Source organism: Sciurus carolinensis, unplaced genomic scaffold (genome assembly GCF_902686445.1).
Source record: "Sciurus carolinensis unplaced genomic scaffold, mSciCar1.2, whole genome shotgun sequence".
NCBI classification, from domain to species: domain Eukaryota; kingdom Metazoa; phylum Chordata; class Mammalia; order Rodentia; family Sciuridae; genus Sciurus; species Sciurus carolinensis.
Genome location: NW_025920121.1, coordinates 2,034,377 through 2,055,391, shown reverse-complemented (window position 1 = coordinate 2,055,391; position 21,015 = coordinate 2,034,377). Strand labels below are relative to the sequence as shown.

Sequence of the window (21,015 nt, the reverse complement as noted above, 5' to 3'; positions counted from 1 at the left end):
AGAGAGTGAGTGGGGGCTGATGTATAGAGAGATTTGGATTTAGGCAACTTCCATTTTCTTGGGACCAGCTAAACCTCCTTGAAGATCATATTTAGTGGCAGTTGTCTTCAACCATTCAACACATGCTCATTGAGCACCTTCTGTGGATCTGCCCAACAGGCTAGGTGTTAAGGACAAAGGAGGTAGTGAAAAATAAAAAAGGAAATATTGAGGTATAGTTAATAACTGGTATGAGCAGGGATGTGAATGGAAAAAGAGCTCTAGGTGTAGGGAGATAAATGATGGAAGACATTACCATGAATAAATTATGTTATACTGTGGACTTGTCATTTTTTGTCTTTGAAAGTTATCTTTCCACATTTTCTCATTTGGAATACTGAGGTAAACACTTCTGTAGCTCCATCTTTACCCAGATACGTATTTCCTTAGAAATAAGTTCCTAGCGATGGGAACAGCAGTTTAAAGCAGTGCTTCTGTTCACGGGGTGATTTGGCAATTTTGCCAGTGTACTTTTAATTGTCACAACAGTGTAGAGGACGCTGCAGGAATCTAATAGGTGGTAACCAGGCATTCTTATAAAACACAGGTTAGCCCCTCACAATAAAGAATCATCTGCTTAAAGTGTCAGTCATGCCATTGTTGAGAAACCTTTGGGAAAAATTATTGGAAAAATTAATTTATATTTCCAGCAGTTTGTGTGAGTTTTTATTTCCCTACCTTCTCATTAGCACTGAATATTGTTATATCATCAGTAAATTTTATAGGTGAAAATGGAAACATTAAAAACTTACGTTGTTTTGATAACATGCTAAAAACATTTTAAGATATTTACTGGCATCTCACTAGTTTGTAAATTATGTTTATTGTTTATCCATGTTTCTTCTTATGAGCTTGTCATTTTCTTATCACTTTTCCAATTAAGTACTTTATGAACATTTTTAAAGTATAGATTTCTTCATATATTTCATGCTTCAAATTCCTCAGGTTCCTCAATCTATAGTGTCTTTCACAAAATCAGAAAAATTTCAGTCACTCTGTCTTCAAATAATGCCCTTTCCACCTCTTCTGTTGTATTTTCTGGAATTCTAAATATATATATATATATATATATGTGTGTGTGTGTGTGTTATACATATTAATATTATAACCATTATTTAATAATTTTTATTACTTTGTGTTTTCCTGCTTGACTTTGATTACTTTTCATAGAGTTATTTTCCATTTCTTTTCAGTTTTGAGTACTGTTGTTTTCTTGGGGTTTTTGTTTTTAATTATTGTTTTTATGTGAAAGTTCCATTTCATTCTTTCTCAAGTCAGACTGGATAATTTTGATAATTATCTTGTTTGGTTTGCATATTTTCTTGTTTTCTTTAAATATAAAAATATTTTATATTTAAGAATCCCTAAGACTTGTCTGATTCTAAAATTTGATTTAATCAACTCTCATTCATGATTGTTTTTTTATTTATTGTCTTTTTCTTATTTTTAAATTTAAAAAATGTTTCTTCTTTGTTTTAATTAGTTATATATAACAGTAGAATGCACTTTGATACATCATATATAATACAGCATAATTTATCATTTTTCTGGTTGTACATGATATAAAAATTACACAGGTCATGTAATGATATATGCACATAGGGTAATAAGGTCTGACTGATTCTAGTATCTTTCCTATCCCCATACCCCCTCCTCTCGCTTCAGTCCCTCTACCTAAAGTAACTCTGTTATGCCCTAGGTCCCTGCCACATTGTGAATTAGCATCTGCTTATCAAAGAAAATATTCAGCTTTTGGTTTTTGTGGGTTGGTTTATTTTGCTTAGCATGATATTCTCCAGTTCCATCCATTTACCAAAAAATGCCATAATTTCATTCTATTTTTAGTTGAGTAATATTCCATCACATATATCCATTCATCTGTTGAGGGGCACCTAGATTGGTTCCTTAGTTTAGTTATTGTGAATTGAGCTGCTATAAACATTGATTTGGCTGTATCACTATAATATGCTGATTTAATTCCTTTGGGTATAAACCAAGAAGTGAAATAGCTGGGTCAAATGGTGGTTCCATTCCAAGTTTTCTGAGGAATCTCCATACTGCTTTCCATAATGGTTGCTCCAATTTGCCTTCCCACCAGCAATGTCTATCTTTGCCAACATTTATTGCTGTTTGTATTCTTGAAAATTGCCATTCTGACTGGGGTGAGATAAAATCTTAGAGTAGTTTTGATTTGCATTTCTCTAATTGCTGAAGATGTTGAACATTTTTTTCTTATATTTGTTGACTGATTTTATTTCTTCTGTGAAGTTGTCCATTCACTTCCGTAACCCATTTATTGATAGGGTTATTTGGTTTTTTGGTGGTTTTTTTTTTTTTTGAGTTCTTTATATATCCTGGAGATTAATGCTCTGAGGTGCATGTGGTAAAGATTTTCTCCCATTCTGTATGCACTCTTTTCATGTTATTGATTGTTTCCTTTGCTGAGAAGAAATTTTTTAGTTTGAATCTGTCCCTTTATTGATTCTTGATTTTATTTCTTGCACTTTAGGAGTCTTGTTAAGGAAGTCAAATCCTAAGCCACCATGGTGAAGATTTGGGCCTACATTTTCTTCTATTAAGCACAGGGTTTCTGGTCTAGTGCCTAAGTCTTTGATCCATTTTGAGTTGAGTTTCTTGCAGGGTGAAAGATAGGGGTTTAATTTCATTTTGTTAATGTGGATTTCCACTTTTCCCAGCATCATTTATTGAATAGGCTATCTTTTCTCCAGTGAATGTTTTTGGCTCCTTTTTCTAGTATGCGATAACTGTACTTATGTGGATTTGTCTCTGTGTCTTCTATCTTGTACCATTGGTCTACAGGTTTGTTCTGGTGCCAACACCATGCTGCTTTTGTTACTATGGTTCTGTAGTATAAGTTTAAGGTCTGATATTGTGATGCCTCCTGCTTCACTTTTCTTGCTAAGGTTTGTTTTGGCTAGAAGTTTTTATTTTTCCAAATGAATTTCATGATTGCTTTTTCTAATTCTTCTAGTTCCATGAAGAATGTCTTTGGGATTTTAATTGGAATCACATTAAATATGTGTAATGCTTTTGGTAGTACAGTCACTTTGACAATATTAATTCTGCCTATCCAGGAGCATGGGAGGTCTTTCCATCTTCTAAGGTCTTCTTCAATTTCTTTCTTTAGTTTTCTTAGTTTTATTGTACAGGTCTTTTACCTCTTTGTTAGATTGATTCCCAAGTATATTATTTTCTTTGAGGCTATTGTAAATGAGTTAATTTTCCTAATTTCTCTTTCTAATTTCAGTGGATTTGTCAGTGATGTATAGGAACAAATTTGATATATGGGTATTAATTTAATAACCTGCTACCTTGCTGAATTCATTTATGAGTTTTGGGAGTTTTCTGGTAGAATTTTTTGACTCTTCTAAATATAGAATCATGTCATTGGCAAATAGTGATAGTTCAAGTTCTTCTTTTCCTATTCGTAGCCCTTTAATTTCTTTCTCCTGTCTAATTGCTCTGGCTAGAGTTTCAAGGATGATATTGAATAAAAGAATTTTTTTTACCATTTTTTGTGTTAAAACTTTTGATTTTAACATTTTGTTCCTCGAAACTTTATGTATGGGAATTCTTTGAAGCCTGCTTTAAAATGTATTTCTTCAGAGAAAGTTTTGTTTTTCTGTGGAGGACTTGTTGGCACTGTCCACCAGGGACCACAAAAAACTAAATTTGACTTAAAAATTTTATGCTGGTAGTACATGTCCAGATCTGGACTTCTCTGAGTATAAGAATGTGGGTTAGGTAATTTTAGGTACAACATTTTTTCTTCTTTATACTCAGTCCAGAATCAAGGATAAGACAGGTACATACACTGAAAGTCTTTCTATTACTGTCTTTTTCTAGTTAAACCATGAGAAAGTTATTTTTCAGGAGTCCTAGTTTTATGTGGAGTTCTCTGGTTTAACCTCCCACTCTGCTCCAGTTCTAGATGTCTACTTCTTGAGCATGTGGCAGATTGTACCCAGGTTCCAGAACTCTATATATGAATAAAGTACCATGGCAAAAATTCTAACTGTGACCCTCACTGGAAAGGCAGTTCTTTTCAGTTTTCTTCTAAGAAATGTCATTTTCTTGTTTATGATACAATTAAAAAAAATTTTAAAAAGATTTTAAAATATATTTTCTTTTTCTTTTTCTTTTTTGGTGGTGCTAGTTATCAAACGTAGGGCTTCACGCATGTTAAGCAAACCCTCTACCACTCTACCACTGAACTACATTGCTAGTGCTCTTACAATCTTTTATTCAGAAGGGGAATTTCCTTCCCACTCTGGTTTGCTATATGCCAGAAATTAAAGTGCCGACATTTTTCCTTTCTCAAATGTTGGAAATATTTGGAAATGTTGGAAATATTTGCTAGGCAACATCTTCTTTATTGATTTTATAGGATTTTTTTAGAAGAGAAATGATTTTTAACCTAGAATAAACTTAAAAGATTCTTCTAAAAATTAAATAATTTTATTTCTTTTGCTATGTTCACGGTGGTAGAAATTGAGTTAAAATTTATTCTTATATGGTAATGATTTAATTATATATTTCTCCAATTTAGGCACATAATATTAAGCAAGTTATTTAAACTCTCTGTAACTCAGTTTCCTCATTTGTGGTAATTAGAAAATATTTTACCTTCTTCATAGTGCTATTGTGATGACTGAATTAGAGAATCATACAAATCATTTAGAAGGATACTTGACATGATAAACATAGTACATTTTAGTCATTATTATATTCACAATCCTTTTTATTTCTTTACCTATTAGTATATTTTTGTGTGTGTGTGCATATGTGTACCAGGGATTGAACTCAGGGGCTCTTAACCACTAAGCCACATCCCCAGCCATTTTTTGTATTTTATTTAGAGACAGGGTCTCACTGAGTTGCTTAGTGCCTCACTAAATTGCTGACACTGGCTTTGAACTCATGATCCTCCTGCCTCAGCCTGAGCTTCTTGAATTACAGACATGTGCCATCTCAGCTTGCTACCATTAGTTTAATTTTCTATAGGTGGAGTGACTGTGTATTTTATTTTGGGGGATAATAGGGATTGAACCAGTTCTTTTTATTTTGAGACAGCCTTATTAAAATGCTGAGGTAGCCCTCAAACTTGCAATCTTCCTGCCTTGGCCTTCTGGGTTGCTGGGATTACAGATGCACACCACTGCACAGGGATATTAGTATAATTTTATTACTTAACCTAAATTTCACATGCTATCTATACCATTTAAAATTTATCTATGGTTGACTTCATTTGTATGTATGAATATTAGAATGACATTTAGAAAAAGATTAAAATATGAATTTGCCTTTATTAATATAAGCTCATTTTCTATGCTGTATAGTTCATGTTTTAACATAAAATTTAAATGTCAAATATCTACCATATTACTTCTTAAGGCAAATATGTGAACACTTACTGTCAAGTCAGATTTGAAATTGCAGATAGCATTTCATATTCTTTTGTATCTTACATTTGATTTTACAATATAATATTTAAAAATTAGGTCTTTGAAAATTAGTTTTGGTAAATCCCCAAGTTTATGTTTAGTGGTTTTTTTTTTTGCTATTTAAAAATTAAAAAAAGAAGCCAGTAGTGACACAGACCCTAAAAATAAAAGATATGTCAAATATTTCTCTTAACTTTGCCTTACCTGTTCACTTTATATCACTTCATGTAATGTGATACGAGCACTCAGGTTCATCACTTTATATCACTTTATGTAATGTGATATGAGCACTCAGGTTCACTCGGCATCCTGAGTCCTATACAGAGCACCTACCAAACTCAAGCAAAACTCCATTCATTTGTGTCACATATTGGGCATTCTGCTTGAGAATTTGTTTGAAAAGAGTGTTCCATTGTTAAAATTATTGTTGATTTATTTTAAAATCCTTAACTGATTATTTTGAATTCTGCCCAAATGCAATATATTTCTCTTAAAAATTTTCTTCATGGAATTATTTTACCTAACCATTTGTATACTGCCAGGTACTAAAGTCATACTGCCAGACTGAGTTTAAGAATGCTGCAGTTTGTAATTTCAATTATTTATGTGGCAGATTGATAATTTCTGAATTAATATACAGGTTACTTTTCGGTGACTATTTTAAGATTAGGACTATTTTATTAGGGAAAATTTTAAATCTGCTTACATGTTAAAATTTTAACAAATATATATTGCCAGATGACCAGAAAGTGATTACTTGCTAAATGCTGACTTTCGGGATAGCTATTAAATACTATAAAATTATAAAACTTGGGAAAATATTTTATCTTGTTGTTGTGAGGATAAAAATGTTGATCTTACTTTCTTATTAAATTTACTCCAAGAACTATTTGCAAAGGATTTGCTCACAACAATTGGAATATTTAATAAAATCTAATTTTCCTCTTTTGTAATTCTTCAGTTGGAAAATGTGGTCCCTTGATGATGATCCAGGGCTTTGAAGAATCAATGGATTCTAAAGAGAAAATTAGATGGGACTCATTATGCTGTCTAACTAGCAATGCATTGTCATTTGTCTGTTGTATTAGAAATGTCTTGCTTTCCCTATCTTCTTCATTTAATCATGTAACTTGCCACTAAGCAGCAATAGAGGGAAAAGAATGTTGTTGTATTACTCTTTCAATTGTTTTCTTTGCTTAACCCAGAAGCAGCTCACACTTAATGTGCCCAATAGAAAACCTACTCCCTGATATCTGTTCTCTGCTAAATTTCTTCCACCCCTTCAGTCAATCCTTTGGTTCAATACCAGGGACAGCTACTAGATTTGTCCTAATCCTTCCTTAGGAAAGGATCTTCTATCCACCCAACCCCCCACCTCCAAATTATACATGACTAGCAAATTGAATTGTTATTTGAAAGATCAAATACTAATGTAAAAGTGACATCCAAGTCTAAAAAGTACATATTCTTATGGTAATTAAAATCTAATTTTGTGCATTTACATAATGCTTTAATTATTTTATTATATAATCCTTTCTAAATATGTTTTTGAAAGAATCTATTTGCCATTAGATAACTGGAAGCATATCTGTCCAAATTTCTTTATAGCTCACCATCCTAATGTCATATAATAGTATGACATTTATAGCATTAATAAAGAAAAATTAATATTTACCTTATCATTTTTTCCTTCATTTTTATGTCATGTGTGTACTACATTAAGAAAATAGCTTCTATCTTATTTTTCCATATATTCAGTAGAACCTCATTCATGTTGTTAAAACCTAGAAACAATTTTAAAAAGTTAGCATTTTTAAAAATATTATTTTCAAAAAGAAACAATTAGAATTTAAAAGTATACCTGTTTGAATCTGAAGCTTTGCTATACTCCATGATATTTGAGATACTGCATATTGTTTTGCTAATTGAATTCAGAGATCATCTGTCATCTTAGTTTTGATATCTAATATACATAAATAATGTTCAAAGGGTGGAAGCCATCTAATCTGCAAGGACTAATATACTTTCTAGTTCTAATAGCATAATTAAGGAAATACAAAATTCTACATATAAAATGTAATCCTAGTTCAACAAGGTAAATTTCATGTTCATGGTTAGTGATACCTAAAATTCAAGATACAGTAAAAATTCTAAAAATATATCAGAAAACAAATCATAAAGTACATTAAGTGAGTTATGTTCATAACTAATGTACTTTTGTTTCTATACGAAAACACTACAGATAAAATTTTCCATTTAACTTTTCATCTTACTGTTCTATAATAAATAGAAATGCTAATAATAAAAAAAGATTTGAAGTTGCATGAATTTATGAAAGTGGGAGAGTTTCGGGTTTCAAATGTTAAGTATTTGATGTTCTATGAAGAAAATCATTGCAGAATGTAGCTACTGCATTAATACAAAATTATGACTTAGTAGCAGTGAAATAATCAATGGTAGCTTTAAGGATTGATTTTTGATGACATCTAACACAAAAATAAAGTTCACTTTGAAGAAACTTTTTTCTGCTGTAGAGTATAACACTGCCTCAAGAAAGCCTATTATTCCAAAGCAAAGACAGACATTTTCAAATTTTACCTGTTCGTCTGATAACACATTCTATAACACATTCTAATTTTTTGGTGATCATTTTCATCACTATTATATGTATGCCATGATCTCATTGGGGATGACAGGATGCTTGATTTTTTTTTAAACCTGGCAGTCAGAAGAGTAGTTACCTTCAGAATACCTTCACGGAAGTATGTCTGCTGTGCTGAAATATGGTTTGTCTGCTTTTGCCCCATTGAGCTCACTAATCCTTTCCTGTACAAGTAGGAGCACATATCCGGGTATAGGAAAGGCGACATGGGAAAATAACTGGAAAACTGTCTCTCTCATAGTAATGGTTTGTGCTATAGTATTTCCTCTATGAGAGTACAGTTAGAGTGATTCAAGACAAACAATAAATTCAAAGTGTATGTTGCCTGCTTGTGGGCTTGAGCTCCTGCATCAAGCCTGTCTACTCACAGATTCACTAGTTCTTAAATAAACCAAGTCACTACTTTTTTCCACTTAACCATTTGGCTTTATTTCCCTTTGTGAGAAATCCTTTTAGCCTACTTCATTTCTTGTACTTAATTGATGTGAAGTTTCATTTGTGGAGTGGCACAGTGAATTTTCAGTTTAATATAGGAAACTGTTGTTTTCTTTTAAAATAATATTAAAATAACAAGTTAACAGTTTGATATATTTTGGGACATGTGACTGTAGAGAATCTGACTGAAGCTATGGATCTTCTCTCCAGAATAAAGTACAAACATAAAAATGCTCCCAAAATTTACATATAGTCAATTTTATTTTATTGGAAGCTAATTTCCTTTACAGAACAAATAAAATAAAATAATAGATTTTTTAAAGTTACAACTAGGAAGTGTTTATTTTTTAAAATATAGAAATATATTCACATTTTGTAAGTAAAGAAAATTTATAAAGCAAATTTTTGTGAGAAAACTGCTATTGTTTCACTTGAATAAAAATATTGGTTTGATTTTATTCTTCTAAATCGCAAGGTAACTTCAACAATTATTTTCATGCCACAGGTTGCCCACTCTCCAGTGGTAGATGGCCTCTCTTGGTTGTATCATAATATGTTTTCAAGCAAAGATCTTTAGATGGGGTGAATAACAGTTAGGGGTAATTTCCACTCTTTTCAAATCAAATAACTTTTTGTGACAAAGAGCATATTCTCTTAAATATTTTTGTAAAGGACAGAAGTGCTCAAGTTGCATTTGTTTCTCATTTTTAATGGCAAAATCTTCACTCAAGAAGTTATTTATTCTTTGCTATTTTGTAATTCAAGTTTACAAATTCTGTGTGTGTAAAAGATGCATAAATCAACAATTTTGAATATTATGGATCAACTCTAAGAGCTATTTTGGGGTGTATCTTTCACTATTTAAATATTAAATCAAAGATAAAAGTAGATATGGAGAATTGTGGAAGTAAAATCTTCCACAAGCTGCAGTATCCTAGCAGAAATAATCTTCATAATATTTTTGAATAACAAATGGCTTGGCAGACTTGGTTGAGTTTAGTTTCTATGTGACTTGTATATGGCTGTTCAGAGCTACTCAATTTAGGCCTTTTACTTATCAGTCTTTTTGCTGATTGTAGGAAGAAACAATTTGATGAAAAGATCAACACACAACAATTGACAAAATTAACTAGATTTGCTAGATAATTAACTGTGGTCATTATGAACAGCTAATTTTATATAGACATGAGTGATAGGAAAAATATTTACTAAATACACTACACAAGCACTAAACAATCAGAATGGATAGTAATCCTGGGTTCCCCGCTGGAATAGAAAGTAACTCTTCAATTGCTGGACATAGGGGCATTTAGGATTGGTAACTGAGTTAACAGTTATTTACTAACAAATAAGTAAAGCATTTTCATGTGATAATATCCTTTTTAAACATACTGGTGCATGCTGACTGAATCTAAGCTCTGATTACAGCTAAGGAAAATGATCTTGTTTGAATCACACATCTCTGTCCTAGGATTTGGCACTATCTTTCTGGCCCAGTGTGTGGCTCTATTCAGTCTCGGCAGTGTGCACAGTTCTCTGTCATCTGCACTTTCCCTCTTTGTTGATTTCTTTCCTTTTGAAAAAAAATTATTAGAGTTTTATGATTGTATATAGTATGTGAGTTCAGCCCTACAAACTCATACATGCATGGGAATTGATTTCAGTTCTTGATACACCCCCTCTATTCCCTCCTTCCTTTCTTTCACATCCTCCACTCTTCCCGTTCCTTTACTCAACTAGACTTCCTTTTGCTCATCTATTAATTTGTATTTGATTGGTTCTTTATGTTATTTATCCTTCCCTCCCTCTTTCCATTATTTTATTCTAGCTTCTGCATATGAGAGAGAACATTATTTGACCTTTGAGTTTCTGACTTTGGTTAATTTCACTTAGCATGATGTTCTCCATTTCCATCCATTTACTGGCAAATGTCATAATTTCATTCTTTTTAATGACTGAGTAGAACTCCACTGTGTGTGTGTGTGTATATATATATATATATATATATATATATATATATATATATAACAATTTTTTTCCGCAGGAAGAAAGCCTCTATTGAGAAGGTGAGGCCCCACCCTGCAGCAGGGCAATAGCCTAGGTGAAGAGGCAGACAGTGCCATCAGCCCCTGAGGAGACCCACGACTGCGTGGGGTGGAAGGCTACAACCAGCACCCAGTTATCCCACTCTTCAGCATATACCCAGAGGACTTAATATCAGTATACTATAGTAATGCTGCCATATCAATGTTTATAGCAGCTTGATTCACAATAGCTTATCTATGGAACCAACCTAGGTGTCTTCAACAGATGAATGGATAAAGAAATTGTGGTACATTTACACAATGGAATATTGTTCATACAGAAGAACAAAATTATAACATGTGCTGCTAAATGGATGGAACTGGAAACTATAATGATAAGCAAAATAAGCCAATTCCCCATCATAGGACCCAATGTTCTCTCTGATATGCAGATGCTGACTCATAATAGGCTGGGTGAGGGAGGGATTTTGGGAAGTTCATCAGATGGAACAGGATGGAGTTGGGGACAGAGGGGGATGGGAATAGGAAAGACAGTAGAATGAATGGACATAACTTTCCTATGTTTATATATTAATACACAGCCAGCGTAAATACACATAATGTACAACCACAAGAAAGGAATGTTATAGTCCATGTATTATGATGTCAAAATACACTGTACTGTCATGTATAACTAAGAAGAACAATTAAAATATATGAATCAAAAATTGATGGAATATGGGCTGGGGTCATATCTCAGTGGTAGAGTGCTCATCTAGCATGTATGAGGTACTGGGTTGCATTCTCAGCACCACAAATAAAAAACAAAATAATGTTACAAGGTGGACAACCATAGAAATGAGATTATGTACCCTATTTGTGTACAATGAATCAAAATGCAGTCAGTCTGTAAAAAATTAAAAGTAAAAATAATTTAAAAATGTAGAATAAAACAATGAGATAATAAAAAAATCGAAACATCTAATTTTACAAAAAAAAATTAAAAAAAGGTACAAGCTACACTTTGCTACACTTTTCAAAAAAATTGACACAATGTATAGGAAACATGCCAAACTCATAATTATATTTAGAGATTTTAACATACATTTTTCAAAAAATAAAGGATATGGATGAAGTTGTCAGGGTAACCCTAATCGGGTGGAGGCATTATAAAAGGGAAATTTGGACACAGTCACAGACATGCACAGAGGGAAGGCAAAGAGGGAATCTGACAACTGGATTTGAGAATTTACTCTCCAGACCTGTGAAAAAATAAGTCTCTGATTTTTAAACCATTCAGTTTTGCCTGGCATGGTGGCACACACCTATAATCCTAGCAGCTCAGGAGGCTGAGGCAGGAGGATTGAAAGTTCATCTTAGCAAGACCCTATCCCAAAATTGAAAAAGAAAAAAAAAACTGGGGATGTGACTCAGCGGTTAATCAGCCCAAATTCAACCCTGGTGCCCAAAACAATAAACTAAAAGCCCAGTCAGTCTGCCCGATTTGGCAGGCCTAGGAAATGAGTACACCAATAACAATTACTTCTCCCAGTCAGCCCCAGGGAGCCTAAATTCCACTATCTCTAGGAATGTGTCTATTCTAGGTGCCTCTAGAAGCAAAATCATACAAATTTTGTCCATTGGAACTGGCTTATTTCACTTAGCATAAATCCCTCAAGGTTCATCAATATTGTACCACGTATCAGAATTTCATGTACTTTTATAGATGAAAATATCCATTGTATGACCAATGTATTTATGCAGTTTTCTGTTGATGGACATGTTGGTGTTTTCTATCTTTTATTGGGATAATGATGTTATGAATGTAAACAAGTGTCTATTCAACAATTCTTTGGGGTATGTACATAGGGGTTGAATTGCTGGGTATGTAGACTAGTTTGCTACTTTCAAGCTGCTTTGGGGGTCATACATATGCAAGGACTACCTGCCCAAAGTTAAAAAAGAATACCTTTTTCCCTGTTTTTCTTTTTAAGTTTTATGGATTTGGAGCTTATATTTAGGTCCATGGATGATCCTTTGGGAATCAATTTTAATGTATGTAATGGTTTACATTCTCTTTTAAAACCAACCAACCTTCCTTCCTTTCTTCCTTCCTTTTCTTTCTTTTCCTTTCCTTCTTTCCTTCCTTCCTCCCTTCTTCCTTTCCTTCCTTCCTTCCTTCCTTCCTTCCTTCCTTCCTTCCTCCCTTCTTTCCTTCCTTCCGTCCTCCTTCCCTCCCTCTCTCTGTACCAGGGATTGAACTCAGGGACACTCAACCACTGAGGCACATCCCCCGTCTTTTTCTGTATTTTATTTAGAGACAGCATCTCACTGAGTTGCTTAGGTTCTCACTAATTTTCTGATTCTGGCTTTGAACTTGTGTTCACAAGGCCTCAGCCTTGTGAACCACTGGGATTACAGGTGTGAACCACTGCACCTGCCTTCTTTCTTTCTTAATTCTTTTTCATCTGGCAATCCAATTTGTCCACTATGTGTTGGAAAGACAAGCTTTTCTCCACTGAGTAAAACTTTGTAAAAATAAACGAAAAAACTAAAAAAATCACGTGCTTCCAGCCAATTTGAAGTAACAGCATCCATGTTTACAGTCCTGTCTGAAACCAGAGTACAAAACATAAGAAAGAGTTGTCCAGATACTTGGGTTCACTGACTTGAGAGATGGGAAACAAAATAATGAACTCTGCAGTTCCCCTAGATAACAACCCTGAGTGTCTCCAGGACAGGGAACAGAGGAAAACTTGGTGAAGACCAGTGGATTCTGCAGGCAATAAATAGCTGAGCATGAGTAGAACAAGGCAGAATACCAGTGAGGAGAGAGCACAGGAACCTCTGGAGGTTGCATAGTCATCCTCTGGCAACCAGCCTAGAAGTGACCAGCATATGCAGGTGAGGATGACACCAAAGCCTGGGAGAGAGAACAATCCATAGAAAAAGCAGTCATGAAATCCATCTGAAAAAAACAAAAGGCCTAGAATAGTCAAAGAAATGCTTAGGGAGAAAAGTGAACCAGACCTTAAATTATACTACAGAGCTATAGTAACAAAAACAGCATGGCATTGACACCAATATTGACATGAAGATCAATGGTATAGAACAGAAGACACACAGATGAACCCACATAAATACAGCTTTTCATCCTAGACAAAGGTGCCAAAACCATACACTGGAGAAAAGAGCGTCTCCTCAACAAATGATGCTGGAAAAACTGGAAATTCATTTGCAACAAAATGAAACTAGATACCCATCTCTCACCCTAAACAAAACCCAAAGTGGATCAAGGACCTAGGCATTAGACCAGAGATTCTGCGCATACTAGAAGAAAAAGTAGGCCCAACTCTCCATCATGTCAGCCTAAGAACCAAATTCCTCATCAAGATTCCTAAAGTAGGGCTGGGGACATAGCTAGTTGGGAGACTGAGTGCTTGCCTAGCATGCACAAAGCCCTGGATTTGATCTCCAGCACCACCACCAAAAAACAAGACAAAAAAAGCACATTCTAAAATGCAAGAAGTAAAATCAAGAATCAATGGGACGGTATCAAACTAAAAAGCATCACAGCAGAGTAAATAATCAAGAACACGAGCAGAGATCCCACAGACTGGGGGAAAAATCTCCGCCACCTGGACCTCAGATAGAGCAGTAATCTCCAGGTATATAAAGAACTCAAAAATCTCTACACCAAAAGCCCCAAATGACCCAATCAACAAATGGGCAAAGGAACTAAAGAGGCATTTCACAGAAGCAGAAACATGATGTCAGCAAATATATGAAAAAGTGTTCAACATCACAAGCAATTAGTGAAAAGCAAATCATAACTACATTGAGGTTGCATCTTACTCCACTCAGAATGGCAACTGTCAAGAATACAAGCAACAATAAATGTTGACAAGGATTTGGGGAAAAGGTACACTCATATGTTGCTGGTGGGTCTGCAAATTGGTACAAGCACTCTGGAAAACAGTAGGGAGGTTCCTCAGAAAACTTGGAATGGAACCACCATTTGACTCAGCCATCCCACTCCTTGGCATATATCCAAAGACTCAAAATCAGCCTACTACAGTGACTTGGTCACATTAATGTGTATAGCAGCTCAACTCACAAGATCCAAGCCATGGAACCAAACTAGGTGCCCCTCAACAGATGATCAGACAAAGAAAATGTGGTGCACATACATGATGAAACATAAGCCATAAAGAAGAATAAAATTATGGTGTTAGTTGGCAAATGGATGGAACTGGAGACTATGCCAATTGAAACAAGCCAATCCCCCAAAACCAAAGGCTGAATGTTCTCTCTGATATGTGGATGCTGACTCACAATAGGTGGTATGTGTGCACTCACGTGCATGTGTGTGTGTGTGTGTGTGTGTGTGTAGTTTCATCAGATTGGACAGAAAGACATAAGGGGAAGGAAGGAGGGTTTGAAATGCGAAAGACAGTAGAATGAATCAGACATAACTTTACTATATGTTCATATAAGAATACACGATTGGTGTAAACTCCACATCATGTATAACTAACTACAAGAATGGGAAGTTATACTCCATGTATGTATGATATGTCAAAATACATTCTGCTGTCATATATATAAAGGAAAAAATTGAAAAATTTAAATGCTCAATTAAAAATTATACATTAAGTACATATCACATTATAATTAAGAACAAATGCATTTCTGAATATGTGGCAAGGATAGAAGCCAATTTGTCCTTATGTAAATCATAAGAAATTTAGAAGTGATTGGAAGTGCTATGGGTAGGTCAACATATATTTTATGAAGAGAAAATATAAACTAATATACCTTACAAATAATTCTATAAATTATTAGTTTTTATTAGATGTAATCACTTTACACAATAGCTGTTTTCTCATTTTTATACATTATATCTGATAAGTATTTATTGTATTTTTCTCAAATTTAGAATTTTTGTTAATTACCTTATTTCATTTCAAATGCAATAATAATTATTTTAAGTTCACTGATTTCTTAAGTTACTTGACAAACTTCTTTGTTTCATATCTCTTTTTACTAAATAATTGTTTTCAACATATTAATCCTCAAAAATGTTTTAAGAAAGTTTGATTTTAAAACCTAAGTCAGGTCATGTGCCCAGTGTAATATCATTTCCTTTAGTTACAGACCACATTTACCATGGTGGCCCCATAAATAATGCCTAGTGACGTCATATCTATCTTAGTTTATGTAAATACATTCTATGAAGTTCACACAATGAACACATCACTTTCCTATATATTTACCAGAATGTATCCTTGTTAAGTGATCCATGACTATAATCACAAATGAGAATAGACAAGGAAAGAGAAGTTCAGAAAGACAATAATGTAGGTTTCTCAAGAACATTCTAATGTAACAACCAAAGAAAGCTTTAAGCAAAAAAAAAAGCAAAAACAGAAAGTAAAATTAAAAAATATTCCATTCAAAACACCAAATAAAGTATGCATCAAATTATCATCTTTACTAAATTATTAATTAGATAAAAACTTCCCACTCTTTTGGAGTCACAAATTATCTCCCTTAAGCACCCCCATACATAAATACACCCAAATTATCATTAGATTACAAATTCCAAAATACCATAATGTCTATATATTAAGATTCACAGTTTCTCAACTTATTTTTAGATAAGTGCTTTTAAAAATCCCTGTTGAGCAAAAAATAAATATCTTATACAGAAGTCATTCTTTTAAACTAATAAGTGTTAGGCATTAGTTTGTCGTCTGAGGTTAAATCAGTACTACTTATAAAGGTCTCTCATCTTCACAATCTTATTTTCCAGAACTATTAAGTAAACCTAACCTAAAATCATCTGACAAATGAGAAAAAAAATAAATATAAACCATTGTTAGCTAATGTTTTTCTGAAAATACAAGACAGCTCAACATTAGAAAATCTAGTTACAGAACACATTCTAACAAAAGATAACAAACATTATCTCAAAAAACTAGAAAAGACATTTTTCAAAATACAACACTAAATAATGACAAAACTCAAAATAGAAAGAGAACACCTTTAGTAAAGGGAAGCTACCAAAAACCTTTAGCAAACATTCTTAAAAATCAGTCTTACTAAAGTCAAGATCAGGCAAGTTTTGCCTCCTTTAATACCCGCTAGGTCAGGCTATAGTCAATTTAAGGAGACAGTACAGTAGACTGGTTAAAAACTTAGGCTGTGGTTCCAGATTGCCTGAGTTTATGTTCTGGCCAGCTGACTAAACTTGAGTTAGCAAACACCTTTCTATCTCTCACTATATTCACTTTTAAAATATATAGTAGTACCTATACCTCATGTGTTGGCTTAGAGGATTAAATGTGCTAAACCATTTCAAGCACTTAGAACAGCCAGCACATACTAACGTACTGAATAAATGATATGTAGGTGACAAAACACATTTTCCCCAATTTTTCATTTCTTTAAAAGAGATTTATTTTAAAGCAAAATTAAAAATGGTTGTATCTGTTCCAGTAAATCCCCCCCCCCTTTTTTTTGGTTCACTCACCTTGTGTAGAAGTTGCCTTTCTTGGCTTCAATCTGCAGAGCAGCAACAAAAGTGACCTCCTTTATTCTGCCATCTTGCTGTTCAGGATTTACATCTTAATTTAGAAGGTCCTCCTCTTACAGCAGTGAGAGGACAGCACTGACAGCCACAAAACACCTTTCAGGGAAGCAGCTGAAACACCAGAAAGCCTAGGCCGCACACAAGCCTCGAGCGACCTCAGCAGCTGAGGAATGTGAAAGTCCGAGGGCGTCTGCGCTAGAAGATGGAGCAGGGGCAATAGAAGGCACTGGTGCTCCAGTGCTCCCAGCAGTTGCAGTGAAGGGCTCGGCACGCCGGAGGCGGGGCATACAACTGGGCGGAGTTAGCGCCCTGCTGGCGTGCGGACTCAACGGGTTGCGGAGGAAGGACCCCGCAGGCGCGGCACTGGCTGGGAGGCGGGACCGCGCAAGCGTCTTAGAAGGAGGTAGCGGCGGCACTGCGAAGGTGATCCCGGAAGATGGTCGTGATCAAGGACTTGTGAGTATGTTGGAGGGCATGAAAAGGGTTTGGGATGGGTTTCTTTGGGAAAGTCATTGATTAAGAAATGGTGGAATATACCTAAGACTATTGAGCTCCCGACCAGCTGCTCTGCGTCTCCCTGGCGAGCACTCACGGTCCACCTCAGGGCCCTCAGCGGTGCAGCCCGCAGACCCTCCTGGTGTTGCAGGTGGTAAAATGGCCATCCTCTCCCCCTGCACCCGGGTGGTGGCCTGCGGCCCCGGTGCGTGGCTCTGGAGTTTCCACTGGGACGCACGGCACCCGGGTCTGCCTGGGGGTTTTCCCAGGCCCGCCGGAGGGCGGAACCATAGCTTCTTGCTGAGGGCGGGGAAATGCGGTGACCTGAGGGTGATTTATCGCCCAGTGTGCAGTCTGGTTGTCACCCACAGAAGATGCGATTGCCAGGTGAAGGCAACCCTGACTCCCGGAGGTTGGCCCCCTGAAGTTCATACGGCAGCCAGTAGACCAGATAAGCCGTGCTCCGCTGGGCAGCTCAGTTGCATCACTGGAGAGCCTTCTCCCTGCTCAGGAGTCTCACTCCCCAGATGGCTTGGCTGTCCGAGGGACCCACCTACTTCAGGAGGTGCAGGTGAGGCGTTAAACACATGCCCTGTCAAAAGGAGGGGTTTTTGGGTTCATCAGCGGCCAAGTGATTTTGTTGAAAACATTAGTTTTTCTCACTATGAGGGTCTGTTAATGCCTCAGAAAATCTGGTTGGCAGTAAATGTTAAGCTGTCACACCTGGTTTCTGACCTGTCTATCCCTTTCATGGGCAGCCAGAGATTTTTAGTATGATCCGTTGTTTATGTTTTATATTTTTTTCTCCCAAATTCATGTGTTCATTTTAAATTCTTAAAAAATTTTTTTGACTTAAATTAGCTGTTTCCAAACACCTTAATTTTAGCTTTAATTGTCCAACTATTAAAAAGTCACTCATGTCACTTCCCTGCTTAAAACCATCCAAAGGCACACTGTCTCTTAAGAATTAAAATCAGTCTTTACAATAGCCAGCTAGGCCTTACACTGTTTTTTTCCCTGCTATAATCCCATTTACCCAGTCCAGCCTCAAACGATTCATTGCTGTTCCTTCACTGATCTACATGTGAGCTCATTTGAGGACCTGTTTATTTTGTTCCCTCTGCCTAAGGTGTGCTTCCCTCAGTTCAGTTACTCACCTTTCTAGGTCTTTGCTCAAAAAACACCTCCTCAGTGAATTCCTATTTTCCTAAATGTGTTATTCTTTAATATACTTTTATTTATTTATTTTTATGTGGTACTGAGGATTGAATCCAGTGCCTCACATCTGCTAGGCGAGCACCTTACCACTGAGCCACACCCCAGCCCTAAATGTATTCCTAATTCAATTAAGCTCCACAAATTTGCCCATTTCCCTCACTCTCTTAGACCCAGATTTTTAAATAGTCCTTAGCATGTTGTAGGTGCTCAACAAACACTTATTAAATGAATTGATGAAAACCTACAGATTTTTTCAGTGACAAGGATTCTGTGAAAAGATATTTTTGCCTTTTTCTGTAAAGTTTTCTAATGAAAGCTCATTTATAATACTGAACTTTGGGTTTATGTAAAACTTTTCCTCCAATTTTTTTAGCAGTGTATCGTGCATTTTTTATTTTAATATCTGATGTAGATAATAGCAGATATTAAGACAAATTGAGGATATAATACAGGAGGAAATTGACTTGGCCCAAACCACATAGAGAGTTGTAGGAATGCTTTTATGTCATATATCTAGTCATTTTTTTCTTCTATTGAAATTACCTTGTCCTTCCAAAAATGTGAATTAAGTGTTCAGTTGATCCTTCAACAGTTATATAAGTAGTACCAAACTAACTCTTGGGAAGTAGTTACCACTGAGAATTTGTACACTAGCCGTTTTGCAAGTCTTTCCTTTTGCTATGAAAATTTAAATGCACTGAGATAATGAAAGTTGAATTGTGCCCAAAGTCTAATTATTTTTCATAAGGTGTGCATTGCCATTCTGGATGTTTACTTCTCTTGTATGTCTTTCCTAGGGATTTTTTTAACAGACTTTTCTTTAGGTAAATGCTGTTTCTTATTTAAGAATTCCCTGTTTCTAGTACAGAATATGGCCTAGCATAGTTTAAGTACTTAGTAATGTTGAATGAGAAAATGATGTCTTCCTACTTTTCCAGTCAGCTTTCTAAAATTGTTTTTGGTCAGGAGCAGTGAATAGGACATTCCTATATTAAAGATATTGGTAAACTAAAATACTTTGGCAAGTTTTTTTGTCCTACAAAACTCTAATTTTGATAAAAACTAAAAGGTTATAAATGACTGTAAGTCTGAATTAATTCCCTTCCATTTATTACTAAAGCAGAAGATGAAGTTGCCATTAGTGAAATGGAAAAAAAAATCACAAGGAATTTCAGAGAAGTTTGTAAATTTTCAAATTGATCTGAAAATTGAATTTTGCTTTTGGAAAATTGCAGCCTGTCAGTTCCTTTTCCCATTTATTTTTTTACTATGCTAATCTTGAAGTTTCTTAACTCATCTCTCTGAATGTCTTAATCACTTTCCTTTTATAAAGAATTTTCTTTGAATGTGCTACTAAACAAAAATGGGGATCATCATATTAGTATGTGTTTGTTGAAATTACTCAACTATGATTCCTTTTGGTTTTGTGAAACTTAAGGGAATACTTTCCTTTCTTCTTCTCTACAGTCCCCTTGATTCAGGCCTTTATTAATAACACTTGAGGAGACTCTTGAAATACTTATTTTCCTCATTCTCCTGACCCTCAGTGCTTTTAATCACCTCTGGACAACTGTAGTTACATCATTTACCTGGTGGAATAACCTTTCAGGACCCCTTTTTGCCTGATTAATTCATTTAATTCATAACATAGTGTTCCAAGTCTTGAAAATGTGTCCCAACCTCTGTCTTTCTAATATTCCTCCTCCAGTGTATGTCTCGTTTACTGAGACAGGGAGCAAGTTAGTATGCACCCTGAAGGGACAACTAAGATGTAAGGGATTTTTAGCTATGGAGGGACTTAGAACAACTTTGCTCTTGAGGATTGAAACTAGTGACCCTTGTATCTTTGAGATTGTCATCATTTTTGGTATTGTTAGTAAGAAAGAATAATGAGTGATGCTTAGTTGAGAGGGAGGGAATAACAGGAGGTGTATTTGATTCACATTGGAGATTAAGATTGTGTGAACATTCAGGGTAAATATTTGAGGGGAATATGGAGAGGGGGCAGAGGTGCTGCTGAAATGAAAACAAAATGTGACATTCTAGGGCATACTAATACCCTCTTCACACTGTGTAAAAGAA

At 35.1% G+C, this 21,015-nt stretch overlaps 1 pseudogene; it reads right to left on the bottom strand.

The window, feature by feature from the left end:
- Nucleotides 1-21,015, bottom strand: part of LOC124973769 (disks large homolog 5-like) — a 49,099-nt pseudogene that overhangs the window by 7,126 nt on the left and 20,958 nt on the right.